This window comes from Triturus cristatus, chromosome 7 (assembly GCF_964204655.1).
Source record: "Triturus cristatus chromosome 7, aTriCri1.1, whole genome shotgun sequence".
Taxonomy (NCBI): domain Eukaryota; kingdom Metazoa; phylum Chordata; class Amphibia; order Caudata; family Salamandridae; genus Triturus; species Triturus cristatus.
Window position 1 is genome coordinate 1,881,064,442 of NC_140590.1, and position 16,827 is coordinate 1,881,081,268.

Consider the following 16,827-nt stretch of genomic DNA (forward strand, 5'->3'; position numbering starts at 1 on the left):
TGACGTCGGCGCGACGTGCGCGCTGATCGTCATTACAGTGAAAGGGGGGGGGGGGCCTCGGGAGCTGGGGAAGCTCTTCCCCAGCTCCCGAGGCTATTTTGGCAGAAAGGGAAACCCTCTGGTGCCCGCACCAGAGGGATTCCCCAGGGAATGCCTCATGACGTGCTGGACACGTCATGGGCACAGCGCGTCATGGGCACACAAGGGGTTAACACACACACACTGCCTTTGCAGGCTGCGTGTTTTGGTTCAGAACAACAACCCACTGCCCTGGCATAGATCAGTCACCCCTCTAGCTGGGTGCACTATACCAGTGGTGAGGGTACAGGTGCATGAGCCCTGTACCCCTACAGTGTCTAAGTCCATTCTTAGACATTGTAAGTGCAGTGCTGCCATTAAGGGTATATGGTGCTGGGAGTTTGTCATTACGAACTCCACAGCACCATAATGGCCTTACTGAAAACTGAGAAGTTTGATATCAAACTTCTCAGCACATTACACCAACACTGATGCCAGTGTGGGATTTAATGATAAATGCACTCAGAGGGCATCTTAGAGATGCACCCTAAAAAAACTAACTCTAGTGTCCTGGCTGAGTGGCTGCTCGCCAACTGCCCCTCCATACATGTTTCTGCACCCCTGGGTCGAGAGCCTGCCGCTCTCAGGGTCCTGAAACAATGCCTATCCTGGGGCGAGGTGCCAAGCCTCCTCTCCCAGGAAGGGCTGGGTCCACGAAGGGGAAGCTTCAAAGGCCTGCTGCCTTTGGTATGCTACCACAGCCATTTGCAGCTTTTAGCAACTGCCCCCCACCAGTTCTGACCCCCACTTTGGATGGGAGAATCGGCGGGAAAACCAAGACAGGGGGAGAGGTGTGCCCACCTTTGCCAACCCACCCCTTAGGTGGGGATGCGAGGTGAAACACAACTTTCTGTCCCCGCCATCTTGCAGGTGGGGGAACCCCACCAACCAGAGAGAGGCCTATGTCCCCCTCCCACTGGTGGGTGGCATAATAGGGGGTGTACCCACCCCAAGGAAGGGGCCCATTGACCCCAACCTGTGCCTACTTGAAAAGCCCCTCAATTTAGTACTCAGGGGCAACCTAGAACCTTGCCTCCTCAGACCAGAGCCGAAATCAAGAAAAGAAGGACCAAACAGCTGTGCGGAGAGAAGAAGAGGAGAACAACCACTGACTTGGCCCCAGCCCTACTGGCCTGTCCCGACCTCAGACTCCTCCAACAGAACCTTTGTGTGTCCTGCAGCTAGCAATCCTCGAAAACCCAGAGAATCTGCCCTGCCTTCAAAATCCCAAAAGGACCTTTGTCTTCCGTGAGCATCGGACTTGCTCAAACAAAACCAACACTGGCTGACTCCGTGAGTCTCCTCCACTCGGCACCCGGCATCCCGAGCCCGAGTGAAACAACCTTTCAAGGAGGTCCTACCAGCGATCCAAGTCTGAATCATAGTGACCCCTAACAAGTAATGTCCCAAAAACCAACTCAAGATCCCCCTCAACCGCGACCAAAGTGGAACTCCCCGACTCACTCTATACCGAAGCGATCCATAAGAACAAACTGCGACCGTCCGACCGACTCCGTTATCGAACGAAGTGGACCTAAAACAGCAACTCCCAAAGACCCCATTCACCTGCAGCCGCTGACCAATTCGGAGGGCTCCTCGACCAAAACCTGTAACCGCAGCTCAGACTGCGTCTTACACCTGGTCGCCTCTGTGCCGCTGGTGGTGTAGTTTGTGTGTGGGCCATTTGGCCTCCGTGCTGTCCCTGACCCCAGGAGTCCTTGCTTATCCAACTTGGTGGCCAGCTTGCCGCAGTCCCCCACTCCTATGACTGTGCTAGCCCATTGGCTAACATATGGACCCGGCACTTTGCACCCAGCTACCTCGGTGCCACGGGTGGTGAGACTCGAGTGCCCCTTGAACCGAATCCTACACACAGACCCGTAAATTTGGTTCTCCTTTCAGAGAACTAAATGTGGCTCGTGAGTAAATCAGTGGTGCCCGCCATTATTCACGGGTGGCGGGGTGGTTGTGAGCACGCGCTGGGGGGGCTACAAAGGGGGTGGTGAGGGGAATGTTCAAAAAACGATAATAATGGTAAAAAGAAATAAAAGCAAAACTTACCTTGCCTTGCTGGTCCTGCATCTCTGCTCCTGCTGTCCTCATCAGACTGAGGCACAGGAAGCACATAAAAGGCTCCCCTGACCAATCACAATGCTGCAATGCAGTGTTGTGAATGGTAAGCACCCAGGCTCCCCTGACCAATCACAATGCTACAATGCAGTGAAGTGATTGGTTTTCAGCGCCCTGGTTGGACGCTTAACCAGGGAATGGGAGCCCGGGCTTGTTCTCCATGCAGAACGGGATAAGTGCACATGACTGGTTTGGGTGGTCTGAGAGGGCCGACCAAACAGACATTGCGCACACATGAGTGGGATGAGGATATCTTCCAACCCCCCCACTTCCTAGGGAGAAGAGGATCCCTGTGCCCAAGACTCCAAGAATACACCTCCCAGCACCTGGGTCCCACAGAGGTGGGTCAAGGTCTTCTGAGTCCTTTGAGGACAGCCTCAACGAGGAGACCAACCCCTTAGTGAGGTTGACCAAAAGGTTAGATTTAGAGACCAGACTCCTGGCTCTAGAGAAAGAAACAGCAGCGATGGGCCCAGGACCCATCAATGGGGGCAGCAGTTTAACCCTAAACTATTGCAATGCTATCCTATGGGGCGAAGTATTGACAACGGGGAATGAAATGGCCAATTTCTCCATCACCAGGGCAAATAAAACATATTTTATAAAGGCCATGCTTATGGTTTAATGACCCCTCACCCCTGGGACACTTAGGGGAATCTTTTGTGGTCCTGAATATGCAACATTCGTGTAGATTCTCACTCCCCAGGGCTCCCAGCACCAAAGTCGATTTTGGGAGGCACTTTACTACAATGGGGAAAGTGAAAGGTGCAATTTCTCTATCCCCAGGGCATATAAAGCTTCTTTTAAAAGGGCCCTCTTCATAATGACATGCCCCCTATATGTGGGGCACATAGGGCAGACCCTGGGAGTACCTAAAATGCCACAATATTGCAGTGTATCAGTCTTTAACTGCCCCTACCACCAACGTCGGGTTTGGGCACAATTGACTTTTTCAAGCAGTGCTGCAACACGGCTGTTTTCAAAATGAACTCATGCTCTCAGCAGTGCACACATGCAAGTACAGAGACGCGGCTGGCCTTTAAACTGAGCTCATGCTCTCAGCAGTGCACACATGCAAGGACAGAAACGCGGCTGGCCTTTAAACTGAGCTCATGCTCTCAGCAGTGCACACATGCAAGGACAGAGACGCGGCTGGCCTTTAAACTGAGCTCATGCTCTCAGCAGTGCACACATGCAAGGACAGAAACGCGGCTGGCCTTTAAACTGAGCTCATGCTCTCAGCAGTGCACACATGCAAGGACAGAAACGCGGCTGGCCTTTAAACTGAACTCATGCTCTCAGCAGTGCACACATGCAAGGACAGAGACGCGGCTGGCCTTTAAACTGAGCTCATGCTCTCAGCAGTGCACACATGCAAGGACAGAGACGCGGCTGGCCTTTAAACTGAGCTCATGCTCTCAGCAGTGCACACATGCAAGTACAGAAACGCTGCTGGCCTTTAAACTGCCCTGCCCTATTATACAGTAGGGACTTAAAGGTAGTTTTTATCCCCCTGCCCTATTATGTACTAGGGCTTATAGGATAATGCTTGCCAATTGCAAGTGTATACAAATATATAGTGTACGCTCATGTGTGTGTGTTTTCAACATAACACTGGCCCTGGGCCTGGTCAGGCAGAGCCCAGGGAAAGTCAAAGTCAGTTACCCCCAGTTCCAGTCAGCAAAACATGGGGGTGCACAGGGCACACAGGATGACTGTGCAACATACCATATTACTTTTCTGCCTATTTTTGTACAGCCAGGGTCCAGCTAATGGGTGTCATTGTTTACAAGATGCATGTGCTATCAGTCACTATTTGTAGAGCACGCAGAATCACCCGCGACGGTATCCAGGCGCTTCTATTGCATCAGAAGTGTGCTGAGGTATTGGAGACGTCATAAATGTTTGCATTGAAAATGAACCCTGTGTGCAGGTGACAGTGGAGAACTTGAAAATGGGGAGGGGGTTCCTGGAAACCCACACCTGGAGCCGAAATTCAAGAAAATAGGAAGGTGGGCCACACTTCCCCCTCCCTGGGCCTGAAAAGGCCCCAGAGAGCCTAGACCCGGGCCGGCTCGGATTCTATGTCCCTGGGTGCAACCCTCGAGACATAGTGGCTTCCCTGACCACTCCGGCAGGGAAGCCTGTGTTTGCTCTCACTTGGCGGGAACATTTTCAGGCAAACACCAAATCCGCTCCCGCTGGCTGGGAGCTTTAACAATGCTCCCGCTGGCCAGGAGCAGACTTTTGACCAGTTTCCCTGGCCGCAGTAAAGCAGGCAGGGATATAGGTCAAAAGGTTGTTCCCGCCCGGAGGAAGCAGCATTAGGAAGTCCTCCCTTTGGGTTGGAGCAATGCCGGCTGAGGCCACAGGGGCATTGGGGCTCCCCTGGCGCCCCCAACAATGATGCAGTGGGCCCTGTGGCCAATTCACCGCATGCAGCCAACCCTATGCTGCCTGGTTGGACTTAGGGTCTGACCTGTGGCAAGACCCTGTGGCCAACCCCCTCAACAGCAGCTGACCCAGAAGATGGGTACGCAGCCCCCTCTCCAACATTGATACCATTGTAGGCAGGGAGCCAGCTGAGGCTGCGGGGGCCTTGGGCTTCCAGCGGCCCATAACAACAGTATGGTGGGTGACCCAGGTGGGCCACCCATTTTTCAGAGTGCGGGCCACACGAAATTGGGTTTCCGGGGCTGGAAGCACCCAGGGAAGGGGGGGCTGCTTGTCCTCCTCCCCCTGCAAAATGCACTAGGCTTAGGGGGATGGGTCCTTGGGGCCAAAATCAACCGCCCCCCACTCCCTGACAAATGCAATGGGCCCCGGTCGTTGCACTCCCTGGGGTCAAATTCGGCCCGGGGAGGGAGGGGGGCGTATGCCCCTAACCCAGAAATATAATCCTGGTCCCTGGGGGATGTGATCCACAGGTTCAAAATTGCCACAGGGAGGGGCACCGCATGCCCTCTCCCTCTGAAAATCAAGCCGGGCCCTGGGGGATGGGTCCAGGACCAGAAATCAGCCTGGAAAGGGGGGCCAAGTTGCCCCCTCCCTCTAAAATATGTGCTGGGCCCTGGGCGATGTGGTCCTTGTGGTCAGAATCGGCATGTAGAGGGGATGTGTGCCCCCTCCCCCTGAAACATGCGCAGACCCCAGGGGATGGGGTTACCTGGGTTGAATTTGGCCCAGGTAGGGTAGCTGCTTTTCCCCCTTCCCCTAAACATAACGCTGGGACCAAAATCGGTCGGGGGAGAAATTCAGCAGTTATAGTTAGAGTTCTCTCAAGTAATTATAACTCGAGCACCCTGCAGTGCACAGCTTCCTTATCAATAACTTTACAGCAAATGAATGATGCCATAGATGATGTCATGAGTGATGTCATCTGTGGGGTAATTAGCAGTGCATGTCAAGGGCGCAAGTTATAGTTTCTTCCGATAACTTTAACTGCTGAATTTCTATGGTTTTGTGTGTTTAAAATCTGAACCTAACTATAACGTCCCTGTAATTTTTAGTTTTTTGGGTGAATATCTACGGCTTTTTAATGGTATTGTGTTTAACTATAACGTCCCTTTGACTTTTAGTTTTTTTGGTGAATATCTACGGCTTTTTAATGGTATTGTGTTTAACTATAACGTCCCTGTAACTTTTAGTTTTTTTTTAGCATAAATTAATATTTAATTACCATACATAATACAACCCACACGTGACAGGACAACAGTTCTCTCTTATGACTGCTGGGGCAGCTCCTCCTGTGTCCTCTGTAGGAAGGTGGATATCTGACTATGGTTACCCCCAACTTTTTGCCTAGTGTCTAGCTGGTTTTTCGACTTAGTTGGCCTGAGATCCTGCCATTCAGGGTCTCAGGCTGTCTGCTCTCTCTGTAAAATGGACTCCATGTACCCTAGGTACATAACCAATTGGTAAGGATCACCTTATTGGACCCTGTACAGTGTACCCTAGGTACCCAGGGCATAGGTGTACCCTAGGCCTCCCAGGGGCTGCAGCATGTATTATGCCACCCCTGGTCTGGCCTTCCAATCAGACACAACTGGCTGATCACTCAGCTGGGGCAAGGTCGTGTAATCACCCCTTGCTTAGATATAGTATGCCTATATCTACCCTTATATATAGACACATGTGTACCTATCAGTCACTCCTATGGCAGGCCTTAACAATCCTGGAGGCAGAGTGCTTGGTAACATGTGAGATGGTGCTCTAGCATGAGCTGAGCCTGTCTGCAGCTTTCGGAACCAAGTCCTTATAGCTGTTCTATGATATAGCCTACCATATACTCTTAAAGTGCCTTATAATCTTAAACGGTTATGGTAACTATGGTTGGGCTGTATCAAAACATGTCGTGTAAGGTGTCTAACACTTTGGAATAATACCCCCATACCATTTCTGGTGATGAGGATATTATTCCCCCCTTCTAGAGGGAGAGACATGTTAAAATCCTACTTTGCTGTGTAACCTCTGACCAAAGCCTCAGCATCACAAAATGGATGCTGCTGCCACGACACAAGTCTGACCTCCTGCAGCTGGGAGTGATCCCAGCCAGGGAGGCCTGGACAATAGGTTTCCTGCTTGGGGAGGTGCTAGCACCTCCCCAGACAGCCTTTAGTGTATTGGGGCAGGGTGGGCTGAAAGGAATGAGACATGCCTGGGGCACACAAGGTGTTCCTTGCATAGTCCAGTTCAAACCGGTGCTGGGGCACTCCAGCCCCAGCTCTGGCGCGAAACTGGACAAAGGGAAGTGGGTGTAAACCCCCTCCCAGGTCCCACCCATAAGGCGTGACCTAGCAGGTATCCCAGCCCCCCAGATTAGTATAAGAGTGGGAGTTGGGCCTCAAGACTTTAGATTATCCTGAACCTGCAACTTGAACAGAAACTCTGGACCTTCGACATTCGACGAAAGAAGAAGACTGAAGAATCTCCCTTGTAGCCAAGGAGTGGCTACCCTGTGCAAACAGGCACCATCAAGAGACTACCCCTTTGCTTTGCGACCGTTCTACGAGGAACCGACTGCAGAGCCCGACCAGAGCCTTGACTTCCAGACTTCTCCGACCCTCATCCACATCTGCAGCAGAGCTGAGATCCGTGGAGGCGACGAGCGACGTGGGACCGGCTACCTGGGAAAAGTGGCTAGTAACTTACAGCGCAGCTTCTGAGGTACCCTCGAAGTTGTGCACCGGGGATTGAGAAGCCCCAACCCCAAGCACCATCTGCACCGAAGATCAGCCCCCCACACTCCACGAGTCCTGCGTGGGGCCCTTCAGCATTTTCCTGCTTGCCGCGTCTGTCCGGTTGCTTGCCCGCTGGCTAGTGGCCTTTGTGACGACGCACCCTGAAATCTTCTGCGCTGGTTTGGCTCCTCCAGACTGGCTCCCGCTTCTCTGCAAAGAAGAAGCACCCCAGACCTTCCTGGTCTGCACCAGAAGCAAGTCCTTTGTTCTTCGTGGGTTCCGCTTGCCAAGGCTTGGTGAGTCCTAGTCCAACTTCGACGCCGCCGACAGCAAGAGCCTTCGTGGGACAGCTCGCCTCCTGGTCCTGGTCGCCCTCGACGCTTCCTGGTCCTCCTGGCTGCAGCGACAAGCTTCACCTTCACCTGCAACTCTTCACGACATCGCCTGGTTCCTTCCTGGTTCCACGTGGTCACTGGCTAGTGACCTTGACTCTGTCCCTTCTGCTTGCAGGTTTCTTCTCTTCTTGATCCCAGCCTTGGGATCCACCGGACACTCTTCACTGACTGCCTGTCAGCATCTTTCTTCAGGCATCCATAGGAGTCGGTGACGAAAACGACGCATCTTCACCCCTATGCACCCGCAGCCTGTGGGCTAGGTAACTTGGGTACTCCGGTGCTCATCAGGATAGTGACTATCCTAGTGTCTAGTTTTCAAGTCTCAACTTCCTAGCTACTCCGGAAGTGTCCTAAATCTACCGTTTTCTAAACTGTACTATTGCTATTGACTTTTACGCATTACGCGTGAGTGTTTCCACTCTGCACACGAATCCCGTGGGCCTCCCACTTCCTAACTAACGCTAGTGTAGTGTAGCCCCAGCGATTCCCTAGGCCTAGGCCTACTCTATTTCCGTGACAGTGGTCCTTATACCACTTACTTAGTATATGGTTTGCGTGGCCCCTAGGGCCTAACTGTATTACTTACCTGTGTGACTTACTGTATGCATTAATAAGACTGTGTTGTACTTACCTCTAATCTCATAAAGAGTGCTGAGGGTTTGCTTAGAATAAATACACTTTATTTTATATATATATCTGTTGTGGTGTCCTTTCATTTGGTATTCAAGGGATTATATATGGTATCACAGCTGGCTTCACATGCCATTCAGAGTTTAGCCTAAGACTGCTCTTGTCCATGCTACCACTAGGATAGCTGGTCTATAAGGTTGACTTTACAACCAATCACCATAAGGGTATTTGGACTGATATAAGGTGTACACTAGAACTAGTGACATCATACATCAGGCCAACTTCTCACATTGGTGAGCAGCGGTTGGGATCTGAGCTTGCTGTTGTAATACCATTGTAATCTTGAGATACTGAATTGAAAGATCACACAGATATTGTCTAGGTACATATAACATAGATTATTATACTTAAGTCCTACTGGACTTTGTAGTTGTAGGTTGAAGGGAGTAACACACCCTGACTACAACTACTAGAGAGGTTTAGTAGATACAACTAGTGTAGGTAGGTGCACACACCACACCCTCACTAGATCATGTCTCTGAGAGTAGATCAAGTAGATGCTCTCTCAGGAGGATCAGGTCTGCAAAAGACCCCTCTAGATATGATACCTTAACATTCCAGGAGATGAGACACTTGTGTACCTCCAGAGGAATAAAACAGGGTGCAAACCCTACCCTCCTTCAGTTAAGACAACTCCTAGAGGAGTATGATGCTCATAGGGCATCTCAGGCAGGTGCCCTAGGCACAGAGGAGGGTCTACCCACCACAGAGGAGTCAGATGGGGCTTCAGATGGGGAGGTAGACAGCCAGAGCCAAGTAAGGAGACTTAGCCAGGCTAACCTAAGCTTACATGGGAGTTTGCATGGGGTCCCCCCATACAGACCCCCAAGTAGGCTTTCACAGAGAAGCAGGAGGGACAGATCCCCTTCAAGGGAATCCATCCACTCCCATGTTTCTAGCATCTCTAATGCTTCCTCTCACAGGGGAATGACTTCACCTGAGAGAAAGGAGCATAAAGCCAGAATGAGGGAAGCTAATCTGAGGATTCAGAGGGAAGAAATTGCCCTTGCCAAAGAGAAGCTTGCTCTGGCTAGAGAGCAAAAATTGTGTGGGTCAGAACCCACTGGTGGCAGCAACATTCCTAGAGATAGGGATAGGTCTTATGACCATAGAAACCTAAGCAAGATAGTCCCCCCATATCAGAATGGGGATGACATCCACAAATGGATGACTGCTTTGGAGAGGGCCTGCAAAGTACAGCAGGTACCCCAAAGTCAGTGGGCAGCTATCTTGTGGCTCTCCTTTTCTGACAAAGGTAGAGACAAGCTCCTCACAGTCAGTGATGAGGATGCAAACAATTACAAAGTCCTGAAGAGTGCTCTGATAGATGGGTTTGGCTTAACCACTGAACAATATAGGTTGTTGTTCAGAGACACCCAGAAGACACAGACACAGGACTGGTCTGATTTTGTGGATTGTGCCACTAAGGCTTTGGAAGGTTGATTAAATGGCAGCAAGGTGCAGGACTATACAGGATTGTACAACTTGATTATGAGGGAGCAGATCCTTAATAATTGTCAGAACCAGCTTCTCCATCAACACCTGGTAGACTCAGATTTGACCTCTCCCCAAGAATTGGGAAAGAGGGCAGATAAGTGGGTCAGGACCAGGATTACGCCTAAAAATCAGGGTGGTGACCAAAAGAAAGATACCACCAAGCCTCAAGAGAAGGGTGGGGATAAAGCAAAAGAGAAATCTTCCTCAGGGCCCCAAAACTCCACACAGGGTGGTGGGTCCCAAGCTCCCTCCTCTACCACAGTTAAAAAGCCTTACTGCCATGTGTGTAAAACTCCTGGGCATTGGAAAACTGACAGCAGTTGTCCACAGGCTAAAAACAAAACTGTTCCTCCAACTACTCCTGTCACACCACCTATTACTGTCAGCAGTAATCCCCCAGGTGGTGGGAGTGCCCCCAAAAATTTGGTTGGGTTTTCTTGGGGAACACAGGGGGATCCTGGCTTAGCCAATTCCCCTACAGCAGCTACTCTTGTCTGTGATGGTGGCATGGGGTTTGCCAACTTCACTGCCTGTCCCAACACTTTGGGTAGGTACAGACAGGAACCCTACACCAATGGTAGAAAAGCTGAGGCCTACAGAGACACTGGAGCTAGCATCACTATGGTGGCCCATAGGCTAGTTCCCTCTGAGCAGCTTTTGCCTGGTTTCTCATACCAGGTAACTAACATTGATGGCAAACAGAACAGTCACCCCATGGCAGAGGTATGTCTCAGCTGGGGAGGTGTCACTGGCCCTAAAAGGGTGGCAGTGTCTCCAACCTTGCCTGTGGACTGCTTACTGGGGAATGACTTAGAACTCTCAGCTTGGGCTGGAGTTGAACAAGACACCCATTCTAAAATGGTAGGCCTTTCCAAAAAGGGTAGTGGGGTTGTGCCAGTCACAACCCCTGTCCAAGTAGCTTTCCTCCCTGAAAGGGTTGGAAGGGCAGTGGTAGCCACAGCCCAGGCACAGACAGACTTCCCTGTAGAGATTGGCAGAGCTGTGACAGTCACAGCTCAAACACAAACTGAGTGCCTCCCTGAAAAGGTTGGCAAGGCTGTAATGGTCTCAGCCCATACTCAGACTGACATAGGTGTAGTGAAGCCTGAAACTATGGATCACTCCACACAAACAGAGAGTACTGGGGAGGAAGAAAAGACTCCCTCTCCCCAGACATTAGGAAAAGGTCAGCCTCCTCAGGGATCTGACCTCACCCCTTGTGAAGGAACTGCCCCAGAGGTAGCCAGGCCTGGCCTGGCAGAGCCTCTGATGTCAGTGGCCCCTTCCAAGGTGGGACCCAGTCTGGTGCAGGTAGCCTGCCTCTCCCTACCCTGCCTCAGTCAGCCCAGGGCTGCAGAGGTCAGGGAGGCCAGTGGACCCCAAGAGGGCCCCTGTCCACAAGAACCCCCCAATCAAAAGAATGAGGATTGCCTGGCTAGTAGCCCTAGCCAGGTGATGGGTAAAAACATTCCTGAGGGATCCCCTTTACAGGCAGTTAGGGACCTCCCCCAGAGGGATTCTGTTGGGCACAGGCAAACATGGGACCTTAGGGCCCCAAACCTGACCTGTCCCTCCAGTAAGCCCACAAAAGGGACCCAGCCTCCAGCTTTAGGTAGCCAGAGGCTGACCCTGAGAGCACAGTGCAACTCAGTTAGAGAAAGAAAGGCATCCATGGTGGAGGATGATTGGAGGAAGCTGAGGCCTCACTTTGAGGACACTCACTTCAGTACTCCATCTCAACACCAGCCTTTTACTTTGCAAAGACACACCAAAGGTAGAGATTCCCTATGGTGGAGACCCTATGATATCTTTAGGATGAGGGATTGCTTAGTGGACCATGAGACAGGGGGTAACCATGCCAGTGCTGGTTCTTCCTTATATGGCCACTCAGGCAATAGAGGCTTACCTTGTCAAGGCCAGCCTTATCTCCTTTCGTTTGGGGGGGGGTTGTGTAGGAAGGTGGATATCTGACTATGGTTACCCCCAACTTTTTGCCTAGTGTCTAGCTGGTTTTTCGACTTAGTTGGCCTGAGATCCTGCCATTCAGGGTCTCAGGCTGTCTGCTCTCTCTGTAAAATGGACTCCATGTACCCTAGGTACATAACCAATTGGTAAGGATCACCTTATTGGACCCTGTACAGTGTACCCTAGGTACCCAGGGCATAGGTGTACCCTAGGCCTCCCAGGGGCTGCAGCATGTATTATGCCACCCCTGGTCTGGCCTTCCAATCAGACACAACTGGCTGATCACTCAGCTGGGGCAAGGTCGTGTAATCACCCCTTGCTTAGATATAGTATGCCTATATCTACCCTTATATATAGACACATGTGTACCTATCAGTCACTCCTATGGCAGGCCTTAACAATCCTGGAGGCAGAGTGCTTGGTAACATGTGAGATGGTGCTCTAGCATGAGCTGAGCCTGTCTGCAGCTTTCGGAACCATGTCCTTATAGCTGTTCTATGATATAGCCTACCATATACTCTTAAAGTGCCTTATAATCTTAAACGGTTATGGTAACTATGGTTGGGCTGTATCAAAACATGTCGTGTAAGGTGTCTAACACTTTGGAATAATACCCCCATACCATTTCTGGTGATGAGGATATTATTCCTCCCTTCTAGAGGGAGAGACATGTTAAAATCCTACTTTGCTGTGTAACCTCCGACCAAAGCCTCAGCATCACAAAATGGATGCTGCTGCCACGACACAAGTCTGACCTCCTGCAGCTGGGAGTGATCCCAGCCAGGGAGGCCTGGACAATAGGTTTCCTGCTTGGGGAGGTGCTAGCACCTCCCCAGACAGCCTTTAGTGTATTGGGGCAGGGTGGGCTGAAAGGAATGAGACATGCCTGGGGCACACAAGGTGTTCCTTGCATAGTCCAGTTCAAACCGGTGCTGGGGCACTCCAGCCCCAGCTCTGGCACGAAACTGGACAAAGGGAAGTGGGTGTAACCACCCCCTCCCAGGTCCCACCCATAAGGCGTGACCTAGCAGGTATCCCAGCCCCCCAGATTAGTATAAGAGTGGGAGTTGGGCCTCAAGACTTTAGATTATCCTGAACCTGCAACTTGAACAGAAACTCTGGACCTTCGACATTCGACGAAAGAAGAAGACTGAAGAATCTCCCTTATAGCCAAGGAGTGGCTACCCTGTGCAAACAGGCACCATCAAGAGACTACCCCTTTGCTTTGCGACCGTTCTACGAGGAACCGACTGCAGAGCCTGACCAGAGCCTTGACTTCCAGACTTCTCCGACCCTCATCCACATCTGCAGCAGAGCTGAGATCCGTGGAGGCGACGAGCGACGTGGGACCGGCTACCTGGGAAAAGTGGCTAGTAACTTACAGCGCAGCTTCTGAGGTACCCTCGAAGTTGTGCACCGGGGATTGAGAAGCCCCAACCCCAAGCACCATCTGCACCGAAGATCAGCCCCCCACACTCCACGAGTCCTGCGTGGGGCCCTTCAGCATTTTCCTGCTTGCCGCGTCTGTCCGGTTGCTTGCCCGCTGGCTAGTGGCCTTTGTGACGACGCACCCTGAAATCTTCTGCGCTGGTTTGGCTCCTCCAGACTGGCTCCCGCTTCTCTGCAAAGAGGAAGCACCCCAGACCTTCCTGGTCTGCACCAGAAGCAAGTCCTTTGTTCTTCGTGGGTTCCGCTTGCCAAGGCTTGGTGAGTCCTAGTCCAACTTCGACGCCGCCGACAGCAAGAGCCTTCGTGGGACAGCTCGCCTCCTGGTCCTGGTCGCCCTCGACGCTTCCTGGTCCTCCTGGCTGCAGCGACAAGCTTCACCTTCACCTGCAACTCTTCACGACATCGCCTGGTTCCTTCCTGGTTCCACGTGGTCACTGGCTAGTGACCTTGACTCTGTCCCTTCTGCTTGCAGGTTTCTTCTCTTCTTGATCCCAGCCTTGGGATCCACCGGACACTCTTCACTGACTGCCTGTCAGCATCTTTCTTCAGGCATCCCTAGGAGTCGACGACGAAAACGACGCATCTTCACCCCTATGCACCCGCAGCCTGTGGGCTAGGTAACTTGGGTACTCCGGTGCTCATCAGGATAGTGACTATCCTAGTGTCTAGTTTTCAAGTCTCAACTTCCTAGCTACTCCGGAAGTGTCCTAAATCTACCGTTTTCTAAACTGTACTATTGCTATTGACTTTTACGCATTACGCGTGAGTGTTTCCACTCTGCACACGAATCCCGTGGGCCTCCCACTTCCTAACTAACGCTAGTGTAGTGTAGCCCCAGCGATTCCCTAGGCCTAGGCCTACTCTATTTCCGTGACAGTGGTCCTTATACCACTTACTTAGTATATGGTTTGCGTGGCCCCTAGGGCCTAACTGTATTACTTACCTGTGTGACTTACTGTATGCATTAATAAAACTGTGTTGTACTTACCTCTAATCTCATAAAGAGTGCTGAGGGTTTGCTTAGAATAAATACACTTTATTTTATATATATATATCTGTTGTGGTGTCCTTTCATTTGGTATTCAAGGGATTATATATGGTATCACAGCTGGCTTCACATGCCATTCAGAGTTTAGCCTAAGACTGCTCTTGTCCATGCTACCACTAGGATAGCTGGTCTATAAGGTTGACTTTACAACCAATCACCATAAGGGTATTTGGACTGATATAAGGTGTACACTAGAACTAGTGACATCATACATCAGGCCAACTTCTCACATCCTCCTCAAGGGCAGAAGGAGGTCAGGTCCCTCTGGGGGGGCTCTGAGTCCCCCCCTCCCTGTCATAAATTCACCTCACAGTTGAAGTCCGTGAATACAGTGATAGGGCAGTGGGGTGTAAGACAGTGTCACAGTAATGATTTCAGGGGCCCCAAGCAAGACATACTGTGGGGCCCCTGTTATATATCAATTTCCTGCTAATTCAAGCCCACATGATGCCAACAACATTTAATGATGCGCAAACCATTTTTTATTTTTCAGTTTTATACAGCGCAGACAGACTTCAGCAGTGCAAGGGTTATCTCTACCCTAAGTGAAGGGTTTTTCGCACCCCCAGAAGTGCAAGGGATATCTCCCCCCTCAGTGAAAGTTGTATTCCTCCCCAGCAGTGCAAGGGATATCGCTCCCCTCTGTGAAAGGCTTATCCGCCCCCAGCAGTGCAAGGGATATCTCTGCCCTCTATGAAAGGTGTATCTCCCCGCATCCCCAGCAGTGCAAGGGATATCTCTCTCCTCAGTGAAAGGTTTGCTCCCCCAGTGGTGCAAGGGATATCTCCCCCCTCAGTGAAAGTTGTATTCCTCCCCAGCAGTGCAAGGGATATCTCTCCCCTCAGTGAAAGGTTTAGCCGCCCCCAGCAGTGCAAGGGATATCTCTCCCCTCAGTGAAAGGTGCAGTCCCCCGCCCAGCAGTGCAAGGGATATCTCTTCCCTCAGTGAAAGGTTTACCGCCCCCCAGCAGTGCAAGGGATATCTCTCCCCTCTATGAAAGGTGTTTCCCCCCACCCCATCCAGCAGTGCAAGGGATATCTCTCCCCTCAGTGAAAATGTTATCTCTGCCCCCAGCAGTGCAAGGGAAATCTCTCCCCTCAGTGAAAGGTGCATTCCCCCGCCCAGCAGTGCAAGGGATATCTCTTCCCTCAGTGAAAGGTTTATCGCCCCCCAGCAGTGCAAGGGATATCTCTCCCCTCAGTGAAAGGTGTATTCCCCCCCCAGCAGTGCAACGGATATCTCTTCCCTCAGTGAAAGGATTATCGCCCCCCCAGCAGTGCAAGGGATATCGCTCCCCTCAGTGAAAGGTGTATTCCCTCACCCCCCTCAGCAGTGCAAGGGATGTCGCTCCCCTCTGTGAAAGGTTTATCCGTCCCCAGCAGTGCAAGGGATATCTCTGCCCTCTATGAAAGGTGTATCTCCCCGCACCCCCAGCAGTGCAAGGGATATCTCTCTCCTCAGTGAAAGGTTTGCTTCCCCAGTGGTGCAAGGGATATCTCTCCCCTCAATGAAAGGTGTATCCCCCCGCCCCTCCCAAAAGTGCAAGGGATATCTCTCCCCTCAGTGAAAGGTGTATCCCCCCAGCAGTGCAAGGGATATCTCTACCCTCAGTAAAAGGTGTACCCCCTCAGCAGAGCAAGGGATATCTCTCCCCTCAGTGAAAGGTGTATCCCCCCTCCAGCAGTGCAAGGGATATCTCTCCCCTCTATGAAAGGTGTATCTCCCCGCACCCCCAGCAGTGCAAGGGATATCTCTCTCATCAGTGAAAGGTTTGCTCCCCCAGTGGTGCAAGGGATATCTCTCCCCTCGATGAAAGGTGTATCCCCCCAGCATTGCAAGGGATATCTCTACCCTCAGTAAAAGGTGTATCCCCCCTCCAGCAGTGCAAGGGATATCTCTCCCCTCAGTGAAAGGTTTATCCCCCCCTCTGCAGCAGTGCAAGGGATATATCTCCCCTCAGTGAAAGGTGTATTCCGCCCCAGCAGTGCAAGGGATATCTCTCCCCTCTGTGAAATGTTTATCCGCCCCCAGCAGTGCAAGGGATATCTCCTCCCTCTATGAAAGGTGCATCCCCCCGTCCCCCAACAGTGCAAGGGATATCTCTCCCCTCAGTGAAAGGTGTATCACCCCCAGCAGTGAAAAGGATATATACCCCCCCCCCCCACCCCCCGTGAAAGGTTTATCCCCCTCCAAGCAGTACAAGGGATATCTCTCCCCTCAGTGAAAGGTGCATCCCCCTCCCCCACCCAGCAGTGCAAAGGATATCTCCCACCTCAGTAAAAGAGCCCCCAGCAGTACAAGGGACATCTCTCCCCTCAGTGAAAGTCCCGCCCCCAGATCTGGCCGCGGAAGGTTACCTGCCTCTCACCTCGGTTTGATGAATTACGTCCTAACA

At 51.6% G+C, this 16,827-nt stretch overlaps 1 protein-coding gene across 1 annotated transcript in view; it reads left to right on the forward strand.

Annotated features, from left to right (window-relative positions):
• Positions 1–16,827, forward strand: part of CLCN1 (chloride voltage-gated channel 1) — a 1,161,279-nt gene that overhangs the window by 490,463 nt on the left and 653,989 nt on the right. The window lies entirely within an intron of this gene.